At 35.7% G+C, this 5,841-nt stretch overlaps 1 pseudogene; it reads left to right on the top strand.

Moving 5' to 3' along the window:
* The first annotated feature begins 4,978 nt into the window (after positions 1-4,978).
* LOC114088311 (U6 spliceosomal RNA) lies at positions 4,979-5,077 on the top strand (annotated as a pseudogene).
* The last annotated feature ends 764 nt before the right edge of the window (positions 5,078-5,841 follow it).

Genomic DNA, 5,841 nt, shown 5'->3' with positions numbered 1-5,841 from the left:
GATACGATATGTCTTCCAAAAGCTCATGTGTGAGATAATGAAAGAATTTTCAGAGGTCATAGTCTAAAGCCTAAATCAACCTAACTCAAGTTATAACGGGGGACCAAATTATATGAGATACCTATAATTGGATCACATAATGTGTTTTTACTAGATGAAGCCAAAATATTTTCCCTTATACATATTGCAGTTCTGTTTAAGAGACTGGAAGACTTGTATTAAATTGTGAAGACCAAATCTCTGCTGTAATACAGTTTTTCACATTAAATTACTCTTTGAGAAAAAAAAATTCCAAAGGTGAAATTATTACAATATAAGAGGTATAACATAATCAGTGGATTAATCCACTGATATGGATTAACTGGGTGGTAATTACAAGTAGGTTGTGGGTAGCTAGAGGAAGTAAGTCAGTGGGATTGACCTTTGGGGTATATAGTTTGTCCCTGGTGAGCAGAGCTAGCCAAAGTTTTCATAAAAATTCTTTATTCCTCTTCGTTCTTTCTTTTTTCTCCTCTGTGTATTTTCAAATGCCTTGTCTTTGAAATCATTAATCCATCCTTCTGTTGATATAGCCTGCTTTATATATCACATTTTAAATTTTACTTTATGTATATTTCAATTTAATGATTTGTTTGATTTTTTAAAAATTTCTTCCATCTCTCTGTTAAATTTCTTTGATGGAGTATTGGACATTGTTCTGTGTTCTCTTGAAGCTCGTTGAATTCCTTAATACTGATGTTTTAAATTCTTCATCTGAGACTTCATCCATACTGGTTATTAACTATTTAGCTTCTGGCACCTTATTTGGTCCATTAGGTGAATTCATGGTTCCCTGAAAGTTCTTGAGGCTTATTTTTGTGTATTTTCAGCTGGGCATTGAAGGAGTAGGTATTTATTCCAGTCTTCATAATCTGGCTTTCTTTTTGCTAATTTTTCCAGAAATCCACGTGGACTGTAAATATTCTATGAGCTTTTAGTACTGAGTGGTGCTTTAAAAGCCAGGTTTCTCTCTAGTTTTCTGTTTGTGTGTTGTCACTGTTTCAGCACTAGATTATAATTCAGGCCTGGTTTGTCCCCAATTCACAGTTGTATTATTTAGCATGAACTGAGGGAGTACCTAAAATGTGTGGTCTTTCCCTGTATGCTTCTCCCTGTAGTTGAGAAAATTCTAGATATGTCATCTATGTCACTGACCTATGGTCTCACACTAAAGGATTCTGCCCGGCTTTGAGCATTGGACTATGGAGGGACCAGAAGTAGGCATCTGTGCCATACCTGTGGCCACCAGTGTTGCAACACTGTGTCATCCATTCAGCCCCTTTATCACTTTTTTATTTTTTATTTTTTGGTACCATGGATTGAACTCAGGGCACTCGACCACCAAGCCACCTCCCCAGCCCTATTTTGTATTTTATTTAGAGACAGGGTCTCACTGAGTTGCTTAGCACCTTGCTTTTGCTGAGGCTGGCTTTGAACTTGCAATCCTCCTGCCTCCACCTCCCCAAACCGCTGAGATTACAGGCATGTACCACCGTGCCCAGCTCTCTCTATCACTCTTAATAGATAACTATTAGACAAGAAAACTTTTTTTAACATTTTATTTTTTAGTTGTAGGCGAACACGATACCTTTATTTTATTTTCATGTGGTGCTGAGGATTGAACCCAGTGCCTCGCCCATGTTAGGCAAGGGCTCTTCCTCTGAGCCACAATCCCAGCCCCAAGAAAACTTTTTAATGTATATATTTTTGGATGCCAGAGATTGAACTCAGAGGCACTCAACCACTGAGCCACATCCTCAACCCTATTTTGTATTTATTTAGAGACAGGGTCTGAGTTGTTAGCACCTCATGGTTGCTGAGGCTGGCTTTAAATTCCCAATCCTCCTGTGTCAGCTTCTTGAGCCACTGGGATTACAGGCATGCACCACCATGCCCACAAGTGTTAGAGTCTGTAAACAAGTCAGGATGGCGCCTGGTATTTTGCCAGGGGGAGTGGTTTGTGAAGTAAAGCCAGCGAGCCATTAAGTGTGGAGATTCCTTATTGGTTGACTGCTGTATCGAGTTTATGTTAATTAAGATAAGCTGTGTGGAATGTATATATACCACTCCTGTCCTACAATAAACAGCTCCTACTCCTGCTGTATCAATCTACACAAGTTGCTCATCACCCCCCGGTTATTTTGCTGCAGCTGGACTGCGACACACAAAAAAACTTTATAGCATGCTTTCTCGTTCCTTGCCATTGACCAACAACTGGATAATCCAATCTTTTATTTCCTCTTTATAAAATGAAAGAGACACTCTTTCTCCTATTAGAAGCTAATCATAACATTTTCTTCTTCTGCCTCCCCAGATACCATTGAACCTTGGAATCTTGCACATCCAGATATTTTGCATACCAATGATCTTCTCCTTCTTATGTATTTTGACTTTTCCCTTTAAATACCTTAACCTTCTGTATTAGTTATTTATTGCTGCATAACAATTTACCAGCTTAAAACAACACATATTTATTATCTCACACAGTTTTTATAGGTCACGAATCTCAGAGTGGTCACTCTGGGTGATTGTGTCCCATAGTACCTCATGAGTTTGCAATCAAGATATCAATCAAGTGAGACTGACAGTTGTCTGAAATAGCGACTGGGGATAAAAAATCCACTTCTAGAACGGTTCACCTCTAGCAATGTTGGTAGGACACCTTGGTTTCTTGCTAACTGTGGGCAGGAAGCCTCAGTTCCTTGAACCTCTTCATAGGACTAGAGTATCCTTACAACTTGACAACTGGCTGGCTTCCTACAGAGCTGGTAATTCAAGAAAGCGTGGCCAAATCACAATGACTTTTATAACAGCTTTAGGAATCACACACCATAGTTTTCAGGTTATCCTATATTTTACACAGATCTGTCCTCTTCAGTATGAAGGATGAGGTCCACAGGGGGAACTACATAAAAGCAGAATACCAGAAGGCTGGGATCACTGAGATCATCAAGGAGGCTGACTCCTCCACCTTCCTTTAAACATTTAAACATATTTGATTCTCTCCTATTGAAGCCAGATTTAAAGACAGGTAGTTAGTGTAGCTAGGTAAATCTGGTCTGATAGAGAAAATGAAGTCCCATTTGAGTCAGAAAATCGGAAACTGTCCCCCCCCATTGAAATGTTAATGTCCCCCAAAGCCAGCCTATACTGCCCATCCTAAAGAATTGTTAATGAAACAACTAGAGAGCAAACAGAAAATTGCTAATTAATTTGTCCTGGGCCCCCTTCCTGCCTGGATCACTCCTCCCTGGCCCCTCCAGCCCACCTGTTTCCCACATTTTGGCTTTCCCATGGGTGTCCCTGGATTACATATGCAGGATGAGGGGAAATGAACAAAATAAAGGAGAGGAATGTAAAAGGACAAACAAAATCTGAAGGAATGTATCTCCACCAGGAAGTATTAAAGGGAGTTCTTCAACCTGAAATAAAGAGATGTTAACAAAAAAAAAAGAAGAAAACATTGAAAGGTATAAACTCATTAATAAGAGTAACTATACAGAGAAATTCAGAATGCTATAGTGTTGTAAACACAATAAATAAACCATTCATATCTTAAATATGATACTTAAAAAAAGAATAAAAATAATAACTACATTAATATGTTAAGAGATAGGCAATATGGAATATTAAAATGAGACATCAGAAGTGCAATATGTTAAGAGTTTTGGAGGGCAGGTATATTTTATATTCATTTTTTTTTCTTTTCTATTGTTTTTGTTCTTATCTTCATGGTCACATTAAGTTGCTATCATTTCAAAATAGCTTTTTTAGGGCTGGGGATGTGGCTCAAGAGGTAGCACTGGGTTGGATCCTCAGCACCACATAAAAATAAAATAAAGATGTTGTGTCCACCGAAAACTAAAAAATAAATATTAAAAAAATTCCCTCTCTCTCTCTCTCTCTCTCTCTCTCTCTCTCTCTCTCTCTCAAAAATAGCTTTTTATACTCAAAAGATTTTTTGATAAGATTTAAGGTAACCACAAAACAAAAATCGATGCCCTATAATTTAGTCAACTGTAGAATAAACTAACCAAAATAAATGAATAAGTAATACAAACAGTAAATCACTTAGTCATGAAGGAAGACTATAAGAAAGAGAGAAATAGAAATGAAATACAATGAAAGTAAAAAACAAATTACAAAATAGATGTAGTAAAAATTTACCTATCAATAAGCTAAATGGATTAGGGATGAGGATGTAGCTCAGTAGTAGAGCACTTGGCTAGCATGTGCAAGGCCCTGGGTTTGATCCCCAGAACTGAAAAAGAGAGAGATCAAATAAGGTAAATGGATTAAGCTCTCCCATAAAAAGAAATAAAAGTGATTAAATGGATTTAAATTTACATATAAGACCCAATTATATTTTGCTTATAAGAAACTCACTTCACCTCCAAGGGCACACATAGATTGAAAGAAAAGACATAGAAAAAATATTCCATGTAAACATAATCCAAAAGAAAGCAAAAGTAGCCATATTTATATTAAATGAAACAGACTTCAAATCAAAAGCTGCAAAAAGATACAAAGAATACCATTATATGATGATCAATTCAGCAAGAGGAAATAATAGTTATTATACTACATATATATAATAGTTACAAACATATATGCACCCAATAATTGAGCACTCAAATAAATAGAATAAATATTATACCTAAAGGGAGAGATCAACTCTAATACAATAATACTAGGGGGCTTTAGCACCCCCACTTTCAGCAATGGATAGATCATCTAAACAGAATATCAACAAAGAAATAGCTAAGTTAAATTGTACCCTGGACTAAATGGGTATAATAATCATCAATAAAATACCCCTTCCAACAAATGGAGAATACAAATTTTTTCTCATCAGTACATGGAACATTCTCCAGAATAGATTACATGAAAAGCCATACAACAAATCTTAACTAATTTTTAAAAATTGAAATCATATTATTTACTTCAACAGCACATATACTACAATCAGAATGATACAGAGAAGATTAGCATGGCCCCTGAGCAAGGATAAAAAAGCTAATTCATGGGGTTGGGTTGTGGCTCAGCAGTAGAGTGCTTGCCTCGCATGTGCAAGGCCCTAGCACCACATAAAAATAAGTAAAATAAAGGTATTGTGTCCAACTACAACTAAAAACAAATATTTTTTTAAAAAAAGCTAACTGATGAAACATTCCATATATTTTTTTGGTTTAGTTTTGGCATCATTTCTTCTAGCAAAATTGTTTCCATTTATAAAATATTACTCTTACACTCCTGATGTACAGAAATCACATTAAAAATAAAAGTTCCAGAGGCTGGGGTTATGGCTCAGCGGCACAGCATTCGCCTAGCATGTGCGAGGCGCTGGGTTCGATCCTCAGCATCACATAAAAATAAATAAAATAAAGGCATGTGTCCAACAACAACTAAAAAATATTTTTAAAAAAATAAATAAATAAAAATGAAAGTTCCATACTGTTTGATTTTAAAAAAATGAAATCATGTTAAGTAGGTCTTCCAATCAGAATACAATAAAACTAGAAATCAGTAACAAGAAAAACTTTGAAAGCTATATAAATATGTGGAAATTAAACAATTTACTCTTGAACAACCAATGGATTAAGGAAACAATCAAGAAAAAAATTAAAAGTTTCCTTAAAACAAATGAAAATGGAGACACAACATAACAAAACCTATGGGATACAACAGAAACTGTACTAAGAGGGAATTTTATAACAGTCAATGCCCACATCAAAAAGTAGAAAGATGTCAAATTAAAAAAAAAAAAAAAAAAAAAACTATCACTGCATCTCAAGGAACTAG

Source organism: Marmota flaviventris, chromosome 2 (genome assembly GCF_047511675.1).
Source record: "Marmota flaviventris isolate mMarFla1 chromosome 2, mMarFla1.hap1, whole genome shotgun sequence".
Classification (NCBI taxonomy): domain Eukaryota; kingdom Metazoa; phylum Chordata; class Mammalia; order Rodentia; family Sciuridae; genus Marmota; species Marmota flaviventris.
Note: the sequence above shows the minus strand (reverse complement) of the source record. Positions and strands in the feature narration are given on the sequence as shown.